This window comes from Varanus komodoensis, unplaced genomic scaffold (genome assembly GCF_004798865.1).
Source record: "Varanus komodoensis strain SLA01 unplaced genomic scaffold, ASM479886v1 scaffold12, whole genome shotgun sequence".
Classification (NCBI taxonomy): Eukaryota; Metazoa; Chordata; class Lepidosauria; order Squamata; family Varanidae; genus Varanus; species Varanus komodoensis.
Genome location: NW_025335349.1, coordinates 16,475,098 through 16,501,136, shown reverse-complemented (window position 1 = coordinate 16,501,136; position 26,039 = coordinate 16,475,098). Strand labels below are relative to the sequence as shown.

The window sequence follows — 26,039 nt, the reverse complement described above, 5'->3', positions numbered from 1 at the left end:
AAAGCATTTGTTCCACCTCTGACCTCCATTCCTTATTTATTGAATTTTCTTACCTGCTACATCTGCCAGGGAATGCCTTCTATATCCATACTGCACCAAAAAACTGCTCTGAGTCAATTCAGATACCAGGAGATCAGCCCTTCCATAGCTGTTTCAAACATTCTATTGCTGACATGGAAATTATCTATAATAGATTTTGTACACACAAGGTAAAATTTTCAATGGGAGGTAAGCTTGTGCCACAAGGGTCCCTGGTTTGGCCTGACACTGCACTCATTGCATCTTAGATCCATATAAGCAGAGTCTGGATTTTGAATAGGACAAAGTAGCTTGCATAGCTATGGACTAGTTTACACAGATTTCTGTGGAACACAGTGACTTTACTGTGCAAGATATTTCTCTTTCCAAGCAGAACCAGTCAAGCACTTACTAAGTTTTATTAAGTTAATGCAAGCCAATCAGATTGCGTAGAAGTCAATAAAATAAAATGCATAGTTTGAATACTACTCCATTATTGAGAGGTCTATCTTAACCTTTCCAGATTCAGAATATCCATACATGCCTCTAAGGTGGATCTTCTTGCCTAAGTGCCAATCATTAGGAGCACCTGACTTTTATCAGCTGATCTGTCCTCTTTAGCTGATGTTGTAGGTTGGGATTGGCTGATGTGCCCTTCTCCTCATTAACAGGTGTTTGTCTGCAGCTGAGAGTCTCAATTACTCACTCCCGACTTATCTCTAGGTGCACTGGCCTTGGCTTCTCAGGGACAAATGCTACTTCTTCTCTGAGTCAGAATCAATTCTCATATCTCTTGAAGGTTGTTTTGCAGGAGAAATTATCCTGGTCCCTACAACACCTGTCTCAGACACTGGATTAGAAAGCCAGTTTTACTGCAACCTACTGTTTATCAATGGTTGCTCCCTTTCATTTCATATGAGTATCTATCATTCGTTCCTGAGAATGAAATACTGTGCCTGAAGTGAAACCTTGTATATTAGCCTGAAACTGATCAGCTCAATGTCCACCAATAGAGATGGTTTAAGAAGGATGCAGACAATCTGGAAAAGGGTTCAGAGGAAGGTAACAAGGATGATCCATGGACTGGAAACAAAACCCTGTGGTGAGAGATTGACAAAACTGGGCATGTTTAGCCTTGAGAAAAGAAGACTGAGGGGAGATTTGATAGCATTCTACGAGTATTTGAAAGAGGAAGCACAGGATCTCTTCTCTATCATTCCAGAATGTAGAACACAGGATAACAGGCTCAAATTACAGGAAACCAAGTTCTGGCTAGATACCTCGTACCAGGAAAAACGTCCTGACTGTTAGAGAAACATGGCAATGGAACCAATTACAGAGCGAGGTTGTGGGCTTTCCCACACCTAGAGGCATTCAAGATGCAACTGGGCAGCCATCTGAAAAAAATGTTTAACTTGGAGTCCTGCACTGAGCTGGGTTGGACCCAATGGCCCTCTGGCCCCTTCCAGCTCTAGTATTCTATGATTCTGTGGTACAATGTCTATCTGCAGAGATCCTTGTGATGTGTAGACTCCTACCCACTGTAGTTCCCTACAAAAACCAGACAGTTCTTGGCCTCAACACACATATTGTGTACCAGAGTGAAATATTTTTAACTCCTGAACACCTAGCAAAACAACTCTGCAGAAAACAGGCTGGTTTCATCTGTGAGTCTGCGTATAATTTGCTTCTGTGGCAGTGTCTTTTGAGTAGTAGTGGGGCAGAGAGAAATTGACTCCATTACAAAACACTGATCTATGTTCATCATGTAATAATAGTAACATGCAGCTCCTGTTGATTAGCAATTTTGTCACACCGTGCCAGACAGGCATTTGGCTCCAGACAAAAAAATTACTTTTGCCTCCCATGATTGTACTGTGCAAAAGCTGGAACCTAATTCCCACTAAGGTATGGATGCACCTCAGGACATTTCTCCTTCAGCACAGAGTTCCTAACTCAATAAAGGATGCTCAGCTAATACTGAAATTGCACCTTCCATTTATACCTCGAGCAAAGTTCTTTGAAAGTTTTATGGTCTTAAAGGGTTTATGGAAATATCAGGAAAACATTCTATCAAAAATGTATGAAGACATTTAGCTTCTTTTAAACATTGGCAGATTTATTGCTGACAGTTTAGACCTGTTTTTTTTTTAAACACACAGTTTTGAGTCAGTTTCCCTTAAAGTGGCAACTTTGAAGGCCCAGAAAAGGCACCCACCCAGTCTCCTATCCCTTCTCCCAAGGCCAGAACTCACCTTCCAATGCATTCCATGAAATCAGTGCAATCGGGTTAGCTAAAGAGAGTCAGTAGCTTTAAGGCAGCATAGCAAGGAGCACTTTCCAGCTAATGCCAGACCTGGCAAGAAGAAACCACAACATGGTTTCCCTGGATACTGACATGCATAACCATTAAGGCCTGGAGACAGAAAGACTCTCCTGGCCTGTGTAGCTTGCCTTGCTCTATTTAACAAAGTATGAGGAGGAAGAGGAAGAAGAAGGTATTAGAAAACCCAACTCCTTCCATGTTTCAGAGATAATCATCAGTAGAAAAAAAGCAGGGAGATACCAGGAGCCACCACAGGTCTGAATTTATCCATCCACCCAATAGCTAAGCCCTAATACCAAGATGCAAATTACCACAAGTATTATAATTAAATGTTTGTTTAGATAAATTAAATGAATTAGTAAATCCTATACACCTACAGAAAGCATTTTCACACTTTGTTTAAGGAAACCTTGGGAAAATATTTGGGTTCCTTAATGGGAGAATCAGAAAAGGCGGGCACACCTTCCCTTATTCTCAGACAATATTGAGTCTCAATAAGCCTGGGAGGTTCCCTACATGTGCTATCCGACTCAGAATGCTTAGCTATGTGCTGGTGATGTACAGCAGAGGGCAGGAGTTTCCTGAACAGCTGAGAAAGCATTCCCTAAAAGGACATCTAAAAACACCATTTTCCACAGTAAATTGTAGTTCTTGTAGGAATTAGACCCATTCCTCCTATAATACAGTCTTCAGAGTTGTAAAATCAGATTATGTCCATTGATTGATGAGGGGACAGAATCCACAGCAGAATTGCCAAGGCCAACAGAGCCAAACACAAGCCAGGAAATCAGTGAGAACCAGACAGTTGCAACTTTTGTGGGAAAGTCTAGTGCGTCAACTGCTATGGGAGGGGCAAGCTGAGCATCATTAATCCAATAATATGGCATCAGATTAAAAGACTGGACTGAGAAGTGTCAGAAGCTTCAAGCTTCAAGCAACTGGTCCTTAAGCAGCATGATTTATCTTGAAGTAGGGGTTTGCTCATTTCAGTTTGGAAGGAAGGAAAAGAATTCATTCTGGAATCAACTTTATATTATACTGCTGCATTTTCCTAATGGCCAATATTGTAACCTCACTGCATTATTTCTGATTGCTTCATTTGTATTACAAAGCCAGCAGGCAGTATCATTCTCACAACTTATTACAGAATAAACTGAAGGGAGCTACCATCTCCTGCTTCTGTCTGTTCCTCTTATTCTCTGCAGAGGTACCTGACTTTATGAATTGGCTGGACAGAACATTTTATACTCTTAATTTAGGAGAGAAGGAAGAACCAAATTTATTCTTAACAAATTATACTTCTTTAAAGGTATAATACTGGGCTTCTATAGTTTTTTTTAATAAAGCAACAAATCAGTTTTCATGGAAACAGAAGAGATCATTGAAAACCTCTGCTTTGAGAAGATCTATCTTCTTTCTCTTGTTTAACTGACCCTGCTTAATGGCTGCTGGATCATAATTCACTGGTGTAACACATAATTTGCATCCAAGGTTGAATTCTCCACCAGGCAAGCTGGAGAAAGAACCTTCCTCGGAACCCTGGAAAAATGTTGTGAGTGTTAACAAAACTGGGCTAGAAGAACATAGGCTCTGAGTGCTATGTTCCTAGAGTTATACTTTGATGCCCAGCACAAATGTGAATGCAGTCTCCAGTTCACAGCTAATTCAGATGGAGACTGCAGCCAAAAAGATAAAAGCAGACTGAGATTTGGAATGGGAGCAATGAAGGAACTTGAAAAGAATATCAACTATAAGAATGTTTCACCGGAGACCAAAGCAAAGATCATCCATACTATTGCATTCCTCATCAATATGTATGGTTGTGAAAGACCATGTAGAAAGCTGGCAGAAAGAAAATGGATGTGTTTGAAACGTGGTACTGAAGGAAAGCTTTGTGAATACCCAGGATTGATAGAAAGATAAACAATTGGGTCCTAGATCCAATCAAGTCAGAACTTTCCCTAGAAGCAAAACTGACAAAACCTGAGATGTTGTACTTTGGGCACACCATGAGAAGGCAAAACATGTTGGAGAATCATGCTAGGAAAAACTGAAAACAGAAAGACCAACGATGAGACAGATTGAGTCCATAAAGGAAGTCACGGCCTGAGCTTACAAGAACTGAGCAAGGCTACCCTTAAGCTGAAAGTGATTTGACAGCACATAACAACAACAACAATGCACACAACAAATGAGTATCTTCCACAGCAAGAAGGAGCTGAGAGAATGGGCAGGAGACCCTCCCTGTGCTTCCTGGGAACAGGAAGGGAAGAGGCTTCCACAAAAAATGAACGCTTAGCTGTAGCAGCTTTTCTCAGTTTTAGGCTCTGCACAGGCACAAAAGCCCATACATGTGATACACAGAGACCACAAAGAACTTCTTTTCAATGCAATAGATTAGATATTTTAAGGGAAAAGATGGCTCATTAGGCTCACTCACCAATGGTGTAGTATCTCTTCAGCTCACCCCTCCGTGGATTGCGCCGCTGAGTATTTGTGGTGTTGTTCTGTTCCTCTTCAGAAGTAGTTGTGCTAATTACTTGCGCAGGCTTAGTTGGCTGCAGTGCATGTTGTGCTGCTGTTGCCAGTGGTTCATAACCTGATGCCGAAATATCAATTGACTGCGACTTATTCTTTAACCTAAAAAAATGGATACAACATATTGTTGGTACTCTGGGTGACAGCTGTATGACAGTGTTTCTCTGGCTACGTGGAACTGACAGGGAAAATATACTGTATATCAATACAAAGCAGAGATACATGGGTACCTAAAACTTATAAGAAGATACTCCAGAACAATGAGACAGGCTAACTTTCTTGACCAGCATCTTTACTGCCAGGCAGACCCTTCAGCTCTTTTGCTCTAGGAAGAAAAGTCTAGCAGCAGGATATTGTCTATTTATGTATTTATAATTTTCTATATTGTCAATTATTTTCACAGAAAATCTCAAGATGGTTTACAATCATAAAAAATAAAACATTTGTATTTGTTTTATACATCACCTGCCCAAGACAAAAATACACTGTAGATTATCAAAAGGGTTGTTCCCAGGGTTTGGTATCTCTGCAAGGGTGTCAAATTTAAGCTAGGCCATCAACATGTAAGGACCAGAAGGTTCTCTCTGACTTCCCCAAATTATGTCTCTTTCTGTGAAATTCCATTATCAAACTTTGAAGCCAATCTAGGCTGAAAAGGGGAGTATAACTAATAAACAATTATGAGATCAAAGAGCTACTGGGCACCACATTCAAAAGCACTTCAATGCATCTGCTGTTTATTTTTTTAAGCATTTAAGCTTCTTACACAGAGTTTATACAGCAAGTTGTTCTAGATGGTGGTCTGCAAATCACGGTTGCTTTACAAATGCTTCCAAGGCTCAAGTAATTCAATCACATCTTGGCTTTTTCATCCTGGTAGTGTGGCAACTTGGCAGCTGTGGGCACCCCCATTTAAGGGTGTAAGATCTGGTGCAGCACTACCAAGGCTAAAACACATCCATTCTCCTCAGTTCCTAGATGCTCTCAGTCCCTTAGGGATGACTGGCCAAGGATCCTTTGCAGCCTACCTGTGCCTTTACAAGTTTGCAGCTAGATTGCAGGTTTTATTCAGCATGTTGTGTGCAAGCTTGGTGTTGGAACAGTGCAGTGAGCCCCCAAAATCTGGCCTGCCTTTTGTGAGCATCTCCCTTCACATCTCCAAAGTACAGAATAAAAGATTTATTCAGCATTCAAGGAAAACACAAAATGGGAGGAGACTTCTGTGTAGACTGCCTATTTGGTTCCTCAGAGATCTACACTGTCCATGGCAAAGTATCGGGTCTTCCTCCCTCCCTTTGGCTGGAAAAAACTACACCTGGGAACCTGTACTGGAGAAGCCTTGAGTGATCTTTCCATGTGCCTGCTTCAAGCTCCTTCTTGGGGAACCCTGCTCCTGGGACCTGTGCTGAAAGAGAAACAACCATCCCTTCCTTTCTTAGTGGAATAAATCTCCTCTGGTCCCTCCTGCTCACCTAAGTAGAGGTGCACTCTGAATATCGGACACACCGTCATTTAACGTAAATATGTAAAACATTCTAGCTGGCTATTATTTATTTATTTATTTATTAAAACATTTTTATGCCGCCCCATTCGCCGAAGCCTCGGGGAGGCTTACAAATGCTTTCTTAAATTGAATCCCCTGGCCCAAATACTAGTTCCGTGTAATAACATTGCCACTGCTGTTGTCTTCATATCCCTTCAAGAAGGATATGTTCATTTAATGCCTTAGTGACTAGTAGTGCAGAACAGAACTAGATGTCTGGAAACACCTGTTGCACAGCAAAGCTTCGTAGGCACCCAAACATGCCCACGCACAGGCTTTACAGCTGTATTCTGTGGCTGGATCAAAGCAGATGTGGAAGATTAATGGGCTACCATCTGAATATAATTTCAAGAGCAGCAATGATTAAACATACAGGAGTTTAGTTTTGGAAGAAAAACAGATTTAAGCCCTTTATCTCCCAGGAGACAGAAACATGCCCATGCCACTGAAATTTGCTTTTTCTGTAAAACTGCCAATGAACCAGGTGCCAGCAAAAAAATGAAATACAAAATAAAGTTCAACTCTATGCTACGTACTTTATTTACAGAGATAAGAGAATTACTGCATTCCTATATCAGTATTATATAAACAGTTTTTCTAAAAGCATGGTTTATATAAAAAGAAATGTACTGATATGAAGATATTCCAATTCAATTTCCAAAGAGCTGCCTATGCTACCTGGTTTAGTGACATTCACTATTTATTCCAATATAGTTATAATTGTTTCCCCTGAAATGGATAATCTTTGTCTCTGAAATAGTAATTCTGAATAAATGATGGCATGGAAAATATTAAATTTATCCATCATTATTATGGGACTCATGAATATTATTCTATACAGCCCTTTAAATTATAGCTTTCATTTCCAATATCCTAATAAATATATTAAAAGATGAAGAATTCTTTGCTTCAAATAAAGATGGATGTGCTTTTCAAAACTTCTCTCAAATTAACCAGAAGTTACTTGCATTTTATTGTTATGGAGAGCGAAGTGGAATAATTTAGGTAATTTCCTTAGTAAGTCCAAGGGCTACAGGGAGAAATAACCCCCTAAAGATCATAGCCACTTGCTACTCATTTGCTGTACAGAGTTTAATATTTATTTTTACAGTGCAATACAAAACAAGCCAAAACACATCAAGAGGAAAAAATGACTAAAACATTACAATTTTTGAATAAAAAAATAAAAGATCCATAGCACTTGTTTATATACATACATACATATGGCATGTCTCTCTGTATTAGCATGTATCACAATGTACTGCATATAAAAATAATTATCTATGTGCCAAATATCCATATATTTATCCATTTGCATAGTGTGCCTAAAGCCCACCTATTCAAAAACAGAAAGTTTCATTAAATCCTCCAGCCATCTTGTTATTACAGGTGCCCATTTATCCTTCCAATGCTGTAACTGACAAAAGGGTATGGAAAATCAATTTACATTGACCTTGCATTAAATTCCAAGAGCTCTCTAGCTGCCACAACCAGAGGGGGCACATTATCTATTTGGTATGATAAGAAGCCAGTGCAGTCGTCTTGGGAAGAAGATCCAGAAGTAAAGATTCCAAAACTGGCCAGGAGGAGGAATCTAATCTAAGTGGAAAAGACCAACATCTACTGCGTGTCAACAAATTCATTCTGAATGGGGGTAGGGAGAAGGACACAAATTGGAATGGTGGGAGGAGGGTCTGGTCTTCCAACAGCTTAACTTTTGTTCTAGTGGTGTATTCATTAAAATGATTAGTTGGAATGAAAAATATTGCGGTTCTTCTGCAGGGAATAGACTTCTCTCCTACCTCAGCTTTATCCTTGTCAGGTCTTAAATTCCCCTTCTTGAAGGGATCAGGAACCACCTAATGTAGGAATATAACTCCCAGAGTCCTATTTTGCACTCGGCACCTCTTATTTCAAATAAGTATTGTTCATCAATGTGTCTCCGTTTTCTTAGATTTCAGCTGGAAATTATGACTCCATGTTTTTGAGCAGTAGAAGATTAGAAGTCCTAAAGCTCCCCATGAAGAAAAGAATTCTGACAAATAAGTTTGACAGCAAAATTTCTTTTTCATTGGTTTTTCAATTTTCATGCCATGCTTTTGTGCAAAGACCAGATTGTACAAGTTAATTCCCCTTTTGCTAACATTGTTCTTCATTTGCAAAGATTAAGTGCATGAAAGTTTCTTCTTTTAATTGTCTGTAAAAAGAAGCAAGCATGGCATTTGAATTGTTTGGTTGCCTCCCTCCGCAATAATGAACAAGTCTACTGTCTGATATTCTACTCTAAACATTGATAATTGCTCTAAAAAGTTCTGTGCCATTATTATTGAGCATGTGTCAGATAAATTGCTATTTCCCTATGAGGGAGATGTATAAATATACAAATAAATCCAAAAATGTCAAGGTAGAAAACGAATGACTCAAGCATCAGGAGAGACATGCCAAGATCCAAAAGGAGGAACAGAAGGTCGTTTAAGGGAAATCAGGGGTAAAGGGTGTGCTTTGCTTTCAAGGGTTCCAAGTTCATTCCCAAGCATCTCCAAGAAGGGCCCATGAACCATCTGCCTGAAAATCTGGAGAGCCAGGTAGCATGGCTGGCTGGTGAAGAATACAAATTTTTCCTGATGACCAAACAACAAGGGTCAGTGAGACACAAGAGAGTTGAAAGTGCAAAATAAACCTCTACCAAGAAGGTAAGAATGTGTAAACGATAAGCCTAGAGCCAGTTGTTTTGACACCGGAAGTGTAGGTTAAGATAGCCACAAAAGTAACGGAATATTTTCTGCATGGTGTTTTGCAAAAAGCTAAACATATAAAGGCCCTGTGCATGATGGCTGTGGTGGCTGGTCTCGGCTGGAGATGGGCTTACTCTCTACTGCTAGTGTGCACCTACAATAAAAAGTCTTCTTGTATAAAATTACTTGCTGGTGTTGCCTGTCTCTCTCACGGCCAGACAACAAGCAAGAGGGGCTTCTTTTTTGTCCCCAACACTGGACATGCAGGGGGTTGGGGGCCTTTGATTGAACCCTAAATGTAAGCATCTTGCACCTAGTTCTGGCTGGTGAATCTTGGTTTTCTAGCACAGAGAGAGAGAGAGAGAGAGAGAGAGAGAGAGAGAGAGAGAGAGAGATCTGACAGGCTTTGTCTGCCTACCCACATTAGAACATTGAGCAGCATATGAAGTGACATCTTATGCTCTGGTGCACACACATCCACACACACACAAAAAACAATAGCCCTCTTCAGGCATACACTCTCACCCCCATAGATTGCCTTCACATGAGGGGAGTGCCCCATCAGTTGCAGCCCCATTGCTGGATTCATTGCATTCTACATATTGTTTATTAATGTCTCAATGCATAAGAAAGACTTGGTGTTTTTGCCCTGGCTTATAGCTCACTAAAAACAATAATTGATCATGTGTTGCAATGGTTGATGCTGCCTATCTTGGAATTGATCTGAAACGTTTTAATGAAAGTGTGATTGAATGAACTGTTTGAATTTCTTATTACTGAAATGATACGCACTTGTCATGGGTGCTTTGTAACTGGTATGCTTCCCTGGTTTTCTGTCACTGATGTCTTATTAGCTATCCCTCCATTTATTCCTGATCTTTCTGTTCAGAGGTTTCTACTTCCTCCTTGTTCTTAAAGTGGATATTGTCTCGCATTTTATGGGAGACAAGGGAACAATGTTAAAAAAGAAAGAGAACAGAGAACCAACAGTAGAGTCAGCAACTGGGTCGCATTACTTTGGTCAGACCAAGTCAGGCTTATCGTGGCAAAGATGTTTGTGGAACAGAATGAATATTTAGCATAGATTCCTGCTGAGGGCACCAAGCAGTTTGCTTGCTTAGCAGAATACAACTTATCCTTGGATGACTCTTTGTTGAGAGAGGCAGTATATATATGGAATACAGAAATCTTGGTTAACCGAACAGCAGTAAGGCATGCATGAAATGTTTTAAAGATGGAATGAATAAAGGTGACTTTTGGGAGCATTATAAATGCAACCTGAAGGATTTATTGATGCTTTTGGATTCCCATGGTCTGTTGAATAATTATTACCCATGATTGCCCATTTGACTCTTTAGGAAAATGTCATAGAATCATAGAATAGTTCAGTCAGAAGGCCATCACGTCCAACCCACTGCTGGTGTGAGAAGCCCACTCAGATAACTGTCTAGTTGCTTCTTGAATGTCTCCAGTGTGGAAGAGTACACAACCTCTCTTGGCAGCTGGTTCCACTGTCACACTGCTCTTACAGTCAGGAAACCCTTCCTTGTGTCTAGTCTGTCCGGGGTACACTGCAGTTTAAATTCATTGTTCCATGTCCTACAATCTGGGATGAGTGAAAATAAGTATTTTCCTTCTTCTTTGTGACAGCCTTTGAGGTACCTGTAGAGTACTATCATGTCACCTTGTAGTCTTCTTTTCTCAAGGCTGAACAGGCAGGTTCTTTCAATGCAAGTCTTATTTTCCAGGCCCTGCATCATCTTTGTTGCCCTCCTCAGAATCCTCTCCAGATTATCAGCATCCTTTTAAAACCTGGGTGCCCAATCTGAACACTTGTTTTGCAGGTGAGGCCTGACTTATGCAGAGTAGAGGGGAGTTAGTACTCCTCTATTTCTGGAAGTTATACCTCTATACATCCCAAACTAGTATTTGTCTTTTTTTAGCTGCATCACACTGCTGGCTCATATTTAGCTTGCTGTCTAGGAAACTCCAAGGTCCCTTTCACTCTCAGAACTGTTGATCCAAGTAGACTCCATCTTGTATCTATGTGGCTGGTTTTTTTTTTTTTTTTTGGCCTAGGTGGAGAATTTGGCATTTGTCCCTGTTGCATTTCATTCTGTTGTTCACTGCCAAGTATTTAAGTTTGCCTAGGTCTCCTGGATCTTCTTTTTGTATTCCAGGGTGTTAGCTATTCCACCCAGTTTAGTATTGTCTACAAATTTAATTATTGTTCCCTGAATTTTCTCATTCAAATCATTAATAAAGATGTTGCGTATCACACCAAGCACCTTTGACCTAAATCATTTGTCAATATTGCCAATGGGAGAGACAGAATGGACAAAATTACTGACATTATACTAGGCTTGCATGGATAAAGATCAGCATTTTGTATGGATTGAATTGCCCCATCAGTTGCACTTCTAAAGGCTAAACATGATGACCAATGTTTTCTATTTGTGTGCAATAGCAGTCATGGATCAATTGCCCAAATATCTTAAATTATTTCTCTTCTTGTCCAAACCTTCTTGTACTTAAAGGCCTTCCAGTGAGGCCTGCTCTAAGCACATTCTTTATCAGAAGTGCAATGTAATCATCTACAAAGGAGAGGGTATTTTTGGTGACAGCATCCTTATTTATGAGTGCACTTCCTCATGAGACATGCTGGGTGTCTACTTAAAGGCATTCAGACATCAAGGTAAGCAACTTTAAAGCCCTCTTTCCTGTCTCTTGTTGTGCTACATCACAAACAGGAAAGCACTGGAAGGTCTCCAAAAGGTCCTCTTCGAGCTCAAAAAATGTGATCAAAGTGGCAAAAGCAATCAGTATGAGTAATGTGTTGTGTAATGTGTTGTTGTTAGTCGCAAAGTCGTGGCTCATAGCTTCATTGAGTTACACAAGCCCCTTCGCCACAACAAGGCAGTGATCCATGAAGGAGTGCAAAGAAATGTACCCTTGAACAAAAAAGAAAAAAAAATCCTAACCTGCATGTGTGTCTGTGTGTGATCTTGTAGTGACACCAAAAAGGGGTATGTATGGGTCCAGTCAAACGGGACATGGAGGTTGCAGCAGAGACTTAATGGCAATATCTGCTGCAGTGTGATGTAGAAAGCCAGTGTGGCACAGTGGTTAAGAGCATGGGACTGGGACTCAGGCGATCTGGGTTCTAGTCCCCACTCAGCCATGGAGCCAACTGGGTGACTTAGGGCCAGTCACAGACTCTCAGCCCAACCTACCTCACAGGATTGCTGTTGTGGGGATAAGATGGAGGAGGAGAATGATTTAAGCTGCCTTGAGTTCTTTGTAGGAAAAAGACAAGATATAAATCGGAAAATAAATAAATATCAATTCAGCTGTGCGGCCACTGTGAAAAATGCAAATTTCATGTTATGGATGCCTACAAAAGGAATAAAAACAAACTGTCGATACCATGGTGTCCCTACACAAATCTTGGTGTGACCACTAAATACTATGTGCAGTTCTGGGTACTATACTGCAAAAAGTTTGTTGTAATTTGAACAAATTCAGAGAAGGGCAACCTTCTATGATCTTCTGATCATAGAATGATCTTCTATGCATAGTCACCTCAAAAGAGATGTGAATACGGGATATTTTATGCTATACAACCACAATACAAGGCTGATGTCAGGGACTGGCATCACTGAGGACTTGCTGAGGTCCTAGCAAGGCCCTGCTGCTCCTTCCCTGTGTTTGTGCCACCTATTCACCTGTTTCGTCTAAGGGAGTAAGCAGTGACAGGTGCGCAAGGAGATGAACCCACTCTTGGCTCACCCTAGTAGCTGGCCTGAACTTTTAGGATGAATTGAGTGAGGAAAACAAGCAAACATCCTTAAAATTTGTCAAACTCTGTAAGGTAAAAGTGCTGAAATGTCACAGAAATGGCATTCTCCTTGGCATCTGGCCTTGGATTTAGAGACTAAGGACTGAGATGCTAAGCTACTGCAAAGCTAGAAAAAAGCATATGGCTTATGAAAAGCTATTTTTCCAAAGAAGAATATATTATTTTCCTTAAGTGTTACACATCAGCAATATTATGGCATGTTGAAGGGCTACCCAAGCAATTTCATTTCCCTCCTCACCTTTCATTTTCTCCTATGCTTTCAGCTCCTGATACAAATGAAATTCCCTCTTTGCTCATAAACCTCATTGGAACTGCCTTTTAAATCCTTTCTTGTAATCCCCTTTTATGCTCTGCATGGCATTCCATTATCAGGGAAACTCTCTTTGATGATGCAACAATCAGAAACTCTCGCAGGATGATACAATGCATATGGAAGCCCTAGATAATGGATTGCAGTCAATGAATGGCATTCTCCCCCTATATATTTTTTAAATTTGTGAGTGTCAAGCATGCTCGTCTCTGCCATTGGTGTAGTAGAAAGGAGCAAAGGCTGAATTAAACAAAACGCTGCTATCAGTCAGTTTTTCAAGCTAGCCTGATAACCCAGGAGGTAAGGTGAATCGTGTCTTGCTGAGCTCCACACAGGATGGATGGCCCACCACTCATAGTGCTTTGCTGAAGAGTCCTCAGCAGTAAATCAAATCACTGTTATTATTGTATCACCTGAGAGCAGATAGAGGTGTCTATCTGTCATACTAATATGGTACAAAAAATGAGAAATGCTTTTGCTCTTCCATCTCTGTAATTCAGCCCTTAGAAAAGCTTAGGCAAGCAAACATGCTGTGCATTTTTCCCACTGACATCTGAACTGATTATTATTTTTTAAAATTTCGTTATTACATTGAAGAAGGGGCAGGAAGTGAGGTGGGAGAAGCAATACCTTGGGTATACCAAATCTTATTGCAAACAACAGTAGAGGGGGGAAATGTGGGTGAAAGATTTGTCACACCCCTAGCCTGTTTAAGTTGTAAAAGCATTCTGTCAAATTCAGTTCTTTTAGAAATACTTCATTTCTAGAACAAGATTAGTAGTTTCACTAACAACCTGAACTTTTCTCGTATGCCAAGACAAAAGGAGCAGGGTGATGGAATCGGGAAGAGGTCTTGCAGAAGAACTGCAGCGTTAGATACTAATCCTGCAATAACTTTCAAGGGTGAAAAGCTAACTGTGCTATCAAGCCACCAGGCAGAACCATGATGCACTGCAGATTCCAAAAATGGGAGACAAATACATTCATGTTAGAGGGTGATCCTGTGGTCCCTAGACAGTGTCCAAGGAGCCATAGCTGCAGGGTGGGGGGATCTTGGAGGTGGATACGACCTGCGGGGAAGGAATTCTCCCCACGCACACTCACCTCTACCTCTCCCAACTGCTGTAACAAAGACCTGCAGCCACTTCCTCTCCCAGGGTCAGCACTGCACCCTCAGAAGGAGAAGAAATGGGTGTGCTAGTGAGGGGCTACTGCGTAGGGGGAGAAGAGGTTCTGGGACTGCCAGATGCATACACCTCTGCACTCTCATTCATGCCCCTGCCCATGGGAATCAGCTAGATATTTATTTATTTATTTATTTATTTATTTATTTATTTATTTATTTATTTAAAACATTTTTATGCTGCCCCCATCGCAACAAAGCCTCGGGGCGGCTCACAACAAGAACAAAATTATATAATAAAAATATATACCTGGCAGAAAATACAGGAAAAGAGGACAGCATGGCTAGAAAGCCTCTCTGACTCCTCCTGCCCTGCCTGGCAAGAGTCCAGAGGAGCACTGCATATTTGGAAGCCTCTGAGATTACCCAGAGGGCATCTGTCTGATTGGCTGCAGCCTTGCTTTCGGGCTATGCAACTTGCGGCCTCCGCACTATTGCAAGCACTTTGCATTGCACTATAACATGGTAAAAGGAAGACTCAAGGATGAAGAGACAATGTTTGCACTAAGTTCTCCTCATTTAACTTTTGCACAGCCACCTGAAATCTGGCTTTGCTACCTGATTTATGCAAAATGTGTGCAGTTAACTGACTTCAGATGCAGATTTTTTTTGGGGGGGGGGATGGTTCCTTGCTCCCTTCTCACTATCTTTCTTGAGCCAGTGTATTGCAATAATTGCTGTAAGGTTTGTGAGGCATGTGGGATGCATCATGAGATGCGGTTGCTCAATGGGTTAAGAAAGGCTCCTGTTGTTGAAAGTTATCACTACTCAAACAATAACCTTGTGAATAGTCATCATGATGTCTAGGCATACAACAGTTGCTGCAGCAATTAAATGCTTACTGTTTTAGTGTGCGTTTTGGTGCTTTTGGGAGCATTTGGTTTCAATACTGTGCAAGAATTACATTAAATCCAAATGGGAGAACTTTGGCAGAAGGGGCTTCAAAGCTGGAATACATTAACTGCACATGAAATGCAGGATAATTATACATGATTCTATTTTTCCCATATTTAGTTAGGAACTCTATTTATAATACGCTTTATGTATGGGGATCAGTCACTGGAAGATATTGGGAGGAGGACTTAGAAGGAATTGTTCACAGTGCCCAGCACAGTCAAGTAGTGCAGCCATAAAAGCAATGAACATTGCAGGTTTAATCACTGTGGGAAACCTGCGGGATAACAAAGGATCTCACCTATCAGCTACTCCAAACTCCTTACCTCATCCTGGCGATAAGACTGTTTACGTATATACCTTCTGCTGTCCACTGGGGACCTTTCTGCTGTTCTCTTGCCCTCCCTCCTTTTTCCCACTTTTAGAAGCTTCTAGACTGTTAGGAGGACATTTATAAAATCCATGGCATGATTGCTAGTTGTTTGGCTTTCAGCTTGGGATGAAGAGCATGAGGGCGTCCAAGCAATTAGTGCCCCAGGAATAACACCCCTTGTATTAGGGACATGTGTGCACTATTCATTTGCTTGTTTATTAATGCTCCACGCTGAGATTTTATCACTATAGTTGACAAACTCTTGTCTTTCACACAAGTGTTTTTTTCCTGGTTATCCTCACATCTAAAGTGCCATGTCTGGACCAGGCCCCTGAGGTAATATATCTTTTCAGAACCAGTATCATCTTGTGGAGTGCACAGAGCATTTCTTGCAGTTGCAGCTTCACTAGTCTGTTAGAGAAGCCTAAATACAAAATGCATGGTTAGTAAAAATCGAGAGGTCTCGTAAACCATCTCTCTCCCCCATCCCTTCCAAACACATTTGGCAATTCGCAGGAAAGCAACTGTGTTCTGTTTGTGCGTATATTAAACAGAAGCACTGAGCTCAAACTGCAGTGGCCAAATTCATATCCAACCCTCAGGGTAATGTATTAGCCCTCTTCTCTCTCCATTCGCTCTGCACTGATTTCCTTCTTGACTTTTTGGTTGGGTCAAGCCATAGTCCAAATTATCCAAGTGCAATCTCAAGGCTACTTTCCTATCCAGAAGTGGCCACCACGGTTTGGTTGTACTGTTCAATTCTGAATTGGCATGCAAGTCTATTGTCTATTCTGGATGTTGCAGGAAACAGTGATTTGCTTATCCTGTCTGAAAATGAGGATCAGAGACTCAGAGGAGTGTCTTATGGTTATGACCATGATAGTTACCCCCAAGCCTAAAGGATTCAATAGCAGGTGCTAGGAAAAGCAACAGTCAGAGTAGGCTCTGGCCACATGTCCCCTTTGTAGGCTTCTCATGGCATCTGATTGGCCATGATGGGAAATTGGATGCTGAAGTGACAGATGTGCTTTTGGCATTATCCAGCAGCAATTTTCTCCCTTCTTACACTGTTGCCACATCTACAGTAGCCAGGCAGGAATCACCAAAAATCTCTCTAAAGAGCGACCAAAGGCTATATTAATTTCATAGTAAACCATCCTGAGATGTTTGTAGGGGACGGGATAAAAAAGATAAAGATTTTCCCTTGACATTAAAGTCCAGTCATGCCTGACTCTAGGGGGCGGTGCTCATCTCCATTTCCTAACCGAGGGAGCCAGCGTTTGTCTGCAGACAGTCTCCGTGGTCATGTGGCTGGCATGACTAAACACCAAAGTGCACAGAACGCTATTACCTGCCCACCAAAGTGGTACCTTTTTATCTACTCACATTTGCATGCTTTCGAACTGCAAGGTTGGCAGGAGCTGGGACGGAGCAACAGGAACTCACCCCATTGTACAGATTCAAACTGGTGACCTTTCGATCAACCAGCACAGCAGCTCAGCCGTTTAAGCCACTGCGCCACCTGCATCCCTTATGGGGGACGGGATAGAAAAGCTTTTAATTAATAAATAAATAAAAATAAAAAGTGTAATTTGGTAGAGAAGCAGTGCAACGTAATGGCTAGAATTCTCTGTGTGGTAATTGGGACTTGGGGGATCTGGTTTCTAGGCCCCAATCAGTCAGGAAGTACCCTGGGTGGCTTTGGACCAGTTACTGATTCTCAGCCTAAGAAACCTCACAGGGTTACTGGGAGAAATAAGATGGAAAGAGGAGCAACATGCCAAATGCCTTGGTTCCCTTGCAAGAGATAAACAAGGCAGGGGAATAATATAATAACTACATAAAGAAAATAGGCATGTGCATATGCTTGCAGATTTGGAAATTAAGACATTCTAATTTTACTAGAAATACAGTCATCTCATTTGAGTGGGGAAGAGTAACACAGGGCTCAGTCTGCCATCCAGGTGCTGCTGATGAGCATCTTCAAGGTTAGTGTCTGCTCTCCCTTCTTATGTGGCATCTTTAAGCCACATTTGGGCCAGGCAACCTTTGGAATAGATGACACCCTATTTAGATATTTATTTATGGCATTTATACATACTTCCATATTTACACAGATTCCAGAGCAGTGAATCTTTAAAACAAAGCACATCTGGCCAGTCTAGCACACTTCTAAATGGGGATTGTATTACGATTATGATTATTATTATTGCATTACATTTCTAGCCCACCTTTTTTTCCTCTAGTGAGGAACACGAGGTGGCTTACATAGCTCCATTTCATTCTCACAACAACCTTGAGAATCTGTGACTGGCCCAAAGTCACCCAGTGAGTTTCATGGCTGAGCAGGAAATAGAACTTGGATCTCCTGGGTCCCCAGTCCAAAACTGTAACCATAACACCTCACTGGCTCCCACCGGTTTTATTGATCTATTTTGCAGGATAATTGTATGGGAAGAACCAATTATTGTAAGTGACTGTGTGACCTAAGACAGGGTGGGCAACCGGAGGTCTGAAGGCCACATGTGGCTTTCAGCCTAACTTCAAAAGGCCTCTCTTTGGGTCTCTGGCATGACTGAGCAGTCCCTTCTCTGACAGCCCACTGCATGGGAAGAAAGGGAGTCAGAGGAAAGGGGTGGCAGAGAGAGAGAGAGAGAGAGAGAGAGAGAGAGAGAGAGAGAGTGACCCCATCCACTTTTGACTCTGGCCTGGTCCACAACCGGCTTCAGCCTCAGGCAACTACCAACATGTAGCCCCTGAGAAATTACTGACAAGGGAACACAGTCATCAACAGAACAAAGCTTGCCCTAGGAAGTACTAGCAAAGACTAGCAAATTAAAACACAGGTGCACTAATATTACCTGCTTTGAAGCTACAGCCCTGGAGACTTTGAACCCAGAAGGTGATGCACGGTCCTTACATTTGGGAGTGCCATCACAAATAAGATTAATTAATATTTGCTGCTTGAGTGCTACAAGCTTCTATTCAGGATCTTTGCAGTGTTTGTGTGCATGCGAACATGAGGGTCTTTTGGTCTCCTCAGAATTTACATCTCACATCAGTAATGCTCTTCTTTTTAAAATGATAGCTGTTGCTCTAAGAAATAGCAGACTAAAATTCCTTGAAGACTGGAGTTCTGCAGCTTGTGGGTGAATAAAGCCTTCTTACAAGAAGCTGAAAGGTGGCATTTTAGCCATATTTCACCCTTCTCATAACTGATTTTCCAGTTTGTCAATCACTGCTGCTTAGTCTGCCAAGCCACCCCCATGAAAGAGGGAGTGGATCAATGGCCCACATCAATTTCCCCACCATTGCGCACACATTTTCCTTCATCTGCAAAATCCATGTTCAATACAACTCTGGAGGCAAAAAAGGAAGAAGAGTGAAATGCCTTTTACAGCTCTGACAAAGCATAAAGGCAGTCCAGAAAAAGACCAAAGCACAATTCTTAAACAAGTTTCCAGTGTCAAGGAAAAGGAAAGCAAGACTGCTTCCACTGGTCCCTTTTCTTGTGTTTGTTTTTGGCTCATAAGCTTTGTAACGTTCAGTCTGTCTTCAGCATTTCTGGCTGAAGTTTACCTCTGCAATGACATGAACAACTCTGTTGTAGGAAACCCAGAAACCTATCTCTTTACTGGGTAGCTGCTCCTTCTTCCTCACCCAGAGCCAGCAGTTGCTGGTGCCTCTTTAAAGGACACACCTTTCCTGGTAGCCAGCTACCCCAAACCCTCCTTACCCTACACCTGCTCTTCTATAATCCATGGCAGCTAATGAAAAGTTCATGTTTAAAGGGAATGCCAAATGCAGGATGCAATGGCTGCTCGGACCCTAATGCCCTGCTGGTAAGTGGGTTGTCCATCTGTCCTATTTTGCAGAGGACAGCGCTCAGTCTCAGCGCTACCACAGAACTATCCTCTCTTTGAAGGTGTCCTCCATTTGAACGGCTGTTGCCCATCAGTGGTTAGCACATGAAAAGCACTGGCTCCCTGCATGCCACCTTCTACACCATGGTGAGATGTACTGTAGTTCTATTTAAGACACTGAAGTGTAGTGACTAGAGTGTAGGGCTGAGACTTGGGAAGCTGTGTTCAAGTGTCCACTCCTTTATGAAGATCATTGCGTGCCTTTGGGCCAGGGACTGACTCTCAGCCCAAGCTACCGCACAGGGTGTTTTAAGGCTAAAATGGAGAGGAAGAGAAACATGCTGGTCACCTTGGTTTCCTTCCATGTCAAAAAAATGTGGGATATAACTGTAATCACAAATGGACCAATATTAGCGTATGCAAGTCACTGTCCTCTTTTGCCCTCCGTCTGGCCATGCATTTCTTGGCAATTCAGAAGTAACCACCCTATTTGTTAGCCTTCCAGAGGCATTTGCTGTCTGGCAAAGAGAGCACTGGATTAGATGGAGACAAGTGATTTGCCCATGGTACCAGAGAAAATGTGGTCTGAGCTTCAGACATCAAGCTCCTGAAATCCTCCCCCTTGCTCAGAGTTACCATTTCTGATCCAACACTTTCTGACATCACTGATGCACACTGTTCTCTAAATTGTTCCTCCCAAATGTGTGAAATACCTTTTTATAGACCTGACAAAACAAGAGGATAGGTCCAAGAAAATATCAAAGCAGATGCAAAAACCAACTCATTCCTGAGTCATTTGTTGTCCTGAAGTCATTTGTCTCCATCAGGATGCTGAACATTTCCTGTGTCAGTGCCAACTGGCACTAGAGGCAAGGATGCCTTCTCCAACTTAGCCTTTCCAGAGATGGAAAGGAACCTTCAGAGGTTCACAGTGATGTATTTGCTAAGCCGTGGAATGAATTCTCCTCCCTACCGCAATGGTGGACATACTCCTCAATCTCTCAATGGGGTGGGCATGTGAAGCAGCAGAATGGTGCAGGGAAAGAAAAAGTCTCATTATGCAAGCAAGCTAATGGAAGTCACTCTGCGTTTTTTGCCAATTAATTTATACATCCGACATTTGAGTCAACTTCCTGATCTATCAAAAGGGACAATGCAGCTTCTTTCAGGGAAAGCTTGTCGTACCATTTCCCCATCTAGGCAGTACTGCATACTCTGGCCAGCAGACGCTGTCCACATTTCAGGCAGAGACGGGGCTTGCACAATTGCACATGCCAGTTGCATGCCGGGAGGAATTAGAATAGCTGTCTTTGATGGTGCAACTTGCAGCATTGGAATGAAATAAATAAATAAATAAATAAATGTACAATCCCAGCCAAGATAGCTTGCATGCGTGGGTGTATAATTATTTTGCATTGTGCATTAAGAAATGAAACCAAACCACTCCTTGAAAAAAACAAAAGAATAAACTAAAATATTACATTTTGGTAAGAGTCAAAGACAACCATGCTATGGAAAGGTAGAGACAGAAGAAAAGGAAGACCAAGTATGAGCTGGATAGGAAGCCAAAGCCCCGAGTTTACAAGAGCTGAGCAGAGCTGTCACAGACAGGCATTTGGGACAGGGGGCTCCTTCACAGGGTTTCCGTAAGTCGGGAATGACTTGACGCCACACAACAACAAAAAGATCCATAACACTAGTTACATACGTAGTATATATACCTCTACATATTAGTATATAACATGACATGCTAAAACTATTAAAATACTGTTTTTAATTTAATGGCATTTGCATAAACTTCAAAAGTTAGGCCAAATAACTATATATTGATATATTTTAAAATTATACCTAAAGACCACACATTCAAAAATTGAAAGTGGCTTGTTGCCATGGTTAAAAAGCCATCCAGAGCTTATAGGTTGTTGTAGAGTCCCAATAGGTGGCTTGTTAACAAGAGTAACAAGACAGCCTCACCAGCAAGCTGCAATGCTGAGGGGAATTATGCTACTCCAGTCTCCCTCCTCGATATTTGACTGGCAGATGCAGAGAGGGAACTAAGCCATGATTTTTTTTTCTTGTCTATGATTGTGCAAACAGGTCTTTCCCCTCTCATTTCAACTAGAGATGAAAATAGCTAACCCCGGGCACTTCTGCATGCCAAGTATACATTCTACCAGTGCACTTTGGTTCTTCCTGAAACCATTCCCTGTTGGATGAAATGATGTTTTTTTTTTTTTTTTTCCCAAGCACTATCAGAATATGTGGATACCAGCTATCATTCTTCTTTTTCCTTTCTCTTTTAAAAACCATTTCCTTGGATCTGTCACCCCAATTTACTTCTGTGTTATGGATAAAGGGCAGCAAATGATCAAATACTATTCCTCTTCTTTTAAATTAAGCATGCACTATGAGATTCCAGCTGCTGGAAGCCTCTGACTCACCACACTTTGAGGCAGTTTAATATACCAAATAAGGCAGCCTTGCGTAGAGACAATTCACTTAGCTGTCTGCCACCTTGGCGCCGCATCTCTAATTACTCACCGCCTGCCTTTCATAACCAAGGTTCATCTCTGTCTCTCCAAAAAAAAAAATCTGGATAGCTTTCCTGAACTTTAGAATTAGAACTCCAGCTAAATGAGAACAACCGAAGAGCCCTGCTGGATCAGACTAAGGGTCCATCTGGTCCTGCATGTTGTTCACACAATGCCCACCAGCAAGCAGGATGTGAGTGCAATGGTCTTCTCCCATTCAGGTTCCCTAGCTAATGTTGTACGTGGGCACCCTGCCTTTGATACTGGAGGTATCATATAGCGTGCCTTACCCTCCGTATATTAGTCTAATCCCGTTTTAAAGCCATCCACATTAGTGGGCATCTTCTCCAATGTGCTATGCAGAGAATTTCCTTTTATCACCTCTGCATCTCCCACCAACCATGTTCATGGGATGATGCAGGTTCTAGTGTTATGAGAGACAGAGAACAGCATCTCCTGAGCAACTTGTCCACACCCGGTCTGAGACTGTACACCTCTATCATGGCTCCCCTCAGTTGCTAAATGATCCCTGTCCACAGGATCTATCCTCATAAAGGAGTCGCTCCAGCCCCTTGATTATTCCCATTGCTCTTTTCAGCTCTCTACAGTAGCCTTTTCTATGTGCAGTGACCAGAATGGTACTCAGTATTCTAAGTGTGGTCAAACCACAGATTTGTATAAGAGCAATATGATACTGGCAATATTATTTTCACTTCCTTTCCTAATGATGCCTAACATGGAACTTGCCTTTTCACAGCAGCTGAACTCCAGACTGAGATTTTCACTGAGCTGTCCACCACCACCCTAAGCTCTCCTTCTTGGTTATTTGAGAACGCATTGCCAGGTCTGGCAGCCTCCATCAGAAGGAGTGTCAGAAAATGTTTGATTGCAATCAAAACATAGGACAACGTCCAGCCGCTCGTGCTTTTTAAGTTGGACCAGCAGGGAACCTGCACATTAGCAAGGCCTTTTGATATTTTCAAGTGCTGGTTTCCACTAGTACAATGCAAATAACATTTCCTGGAAACTGGATCCTGCCCAGTGTGTCTGTAGCAGGGGTGTGAAGATCAGGCTGGCTCTGGCTCGTTTGTGCTTGCTGAACTTCTTTCCTGCATTCAGCCCCAGCCAGGAAGTGAGCTGAGCCAAGACCAAGTTCACGAACACTCAAGAATGCTAGTGCCTTCTTTCTGCAAAACATCCAGTTCTTTGCACAACGTATGCAAAGTACACAAAGTGTACAATTCATGTGTGTGGGTGCGTGTGCGGGATGTGCACAAGCTGACCCCACAGACTCACTTCCTGCCAGACACACACACAGAAACACTTGGCATGAGGCAATGCGGAGCACAGCTAATACAGTTCTCTGGTGGACTGCTCCCCAAGACCCTTGGAAAGACCATGAAAATGTGTCCCTTTTTGCCATCATGTTCATGTAAATAAAAGGGCAATGAAAATACTGTACGGAGAACACCAAGTAAGGGTGCAATCCCATCCATGTTTAGGTAGGAAAAAGTCCAACAACCCTCTGAATTCCCCAAGCAGCATGTTATACTTGCACTCCTCTTCAACTTTTCATTCCTTCAAAAGAATTTTGTTATTTTCATGCCAAAAAATATCCATCAGAAAGTGACATCTGAGCTTCTTCTGACTAGATCATTAAGAACACAATTCTATGAATGTTTAGACAGAAAAAGTCCTGCGACTTTCTCTGTTCCTCAGCCAGCATAGGATTACACCCTGGGACAGTTAATCAGTTAGAGCAATGCATTTCACATTTTGACTAATTCAAAGAGGTGCTCCTGATTAAGTGGGTCGCAGTTTTTCAGCCAGGCTAGCCAGGTTCTCTTCTCAGATGTGGTGTCCCATCTTTCCTCTCACCCCTCTGCCACAATAATACTGAGTACGTCGTGACAACTGAGCACACTAAGTTATTGTTTGGTTGTTATAGATCTTCCACTCCCTGTGTATTATTTCATGAAGTCTATTTTTCTGTATTTTTGCAAATTTTGGTTCCCCAAACCTGTTTCCTTTGTGCATGTGAATAGTGTTGCTTCAGCTATAGAAGAACTGACACCTGGAGAATGAATTCACTCTTAGTATAATATTACAGTTTAAGATAGTAAAATATTATGGCAGACACCAGCTTAGAAAAGGCACTCTTTCTCATATCAGAAGAAATGTGTCTTCTAAGATTGTACCTGCTTCATTTGAAATGTACGTATTCTAAGTGTATTACTTTCTTAGGTTACTTTTGTATTCTGATGAGCATTGTTGTAGATTTAACTGGTGACTCAAAGTTCCCATGTCCTGATTGCTTTAATCAGATGAACATCCCAGTTTTGCCGTAATTTATCAGATTGGGATGAAACGGAACAATGCTGCATTTCAACACACTATAGGAATGAAGGCCTTTTTTGAGACTTGTTCTGTTCCTTTTGTATCCATGAACCGTCTTTTTACACTTCATAGTTAGTAAACAGCTATTTTCATGTCTCTAGGAAATCCAGGACTGCTTGATTCTTTCTCCTCCCCCCCTTTTTATGTCATCATGGCCTTTCAGACCTTGAAGGTCAAATTTGAAATGGATGTACAAGCTGTAATTTCCCCAAGGTGGATGGCCTAGGAAAAGAAAAAGAAAAACAAGTACATCTTGCACTGACATTAACCAAAAATAGCCACAGCAAGCGCAGCAATCAAGACCTTGCCACTGAGCAGCCCTGCCCAGATCACATCACAGGTGGCTGAGAGAGCCATTTGGAAACACAGAAACAATTCCTTGTTTAACCATCATTTGTAGGATGCTGAGAAACAGTGGAAACTAGTGACCCATAAGATTTATTTTTAGTTGCAAAATAGTGTTTATATGCATAAAGAAAGGACCAATTAATAGGATGCATCTGCAGCCTTAAATTTAGACTGAACTTTTGCAAGGGAGTATATAAAACATTAATTTGCTTTTTGATGAACACATATCAGCTTGGTAGTTGCTAAACCACTGGTTTTCTGATAACTAAAAGGGGATGCCTTCCAACTTTGGCAGACTCCTTCTCTGGCCACAAAACGGGGGCGGGGGGTCATTTTAGGCAATTTTCTTTGAGGAAGGCAGCAGAAAGTTTCAATGTTTTTTGGAGGCGGAGTGCTTACCAGTTAATGCTTAGAGAGTAGCCAGTGATTTGAAGGTAATCACTACTTGAAGGCCTGTCCAGTCTGTCTGATTAAAAGATAAAAAACCAGAAGATGGGAGACCAGCCTGGAAGTTAGCAACTAGCACCTGGATAGCAGACTCTTACAGACCTGGTTCCCACAACATAGCACATATACTGTGGCTACTTAACCCACAATGAGCTGTGGGACATGCTTGAACAGCCTTTAAACACTCTGAAGTGCTATAAAAGGCATTCTTCTTCTTATGATTACCTGACCCTTCAGATCCTTCCAATCCTATGCAAGTTCACCCTACCTTTTCCAATTTAGCTCTGCATGCATGAGGACTGGGCCAGTGTTTTTTTAAATGAAAATGAGAACACAGTTTTTGGAATGGTGGTAGCAGGAATCCAAATGTGAGTAAGGCAAGGAAGTACAGTCGGTGATGGAACGATAACCCCTTTTCCCATTCAAAGTGGAAGAAATCAGAAGGAATGTGAAATGTGAAACTAGACAACAAAGACTTCACTATATGAGGCATTTATCATGCCTGTATGATCTTTCTCTCATGGGAGCTGTGGGACTCTTTCATGATGTCATAATCCTCTGAAGCCTCTCATATATTTTCTTGCCTTTTTTTTTCTTTTTCTTTTTGCAAGCTCTTAGATTGAGGATAAATAAAAAAGGGTAGAGAAATACAAACTCCAAGGGAAAGGGTACAT

General features: G+C 41.6%; 1 long non-coding RNA gene across 1 annotated transcript in view; it reads right to left on the bottom strand.

The window, feature by feature from the left end:
• LOC123019157 overlaps nt 1-26,039 on the bottom strand; it is a 142,511-nt gene that overhangs the window by 17,665 nt on the left and 98,807 nt on the right. The window contains exon 3 of the long non-coding RNA XR_006413868.1: nt 4,785-4,984. This is a non-coding gene — a long non-coding RNA (uncharacterized LOC123019157). The remainder of the gene's footprint in view (nt 1-4,784; nt 4,985-26,039) is intronic.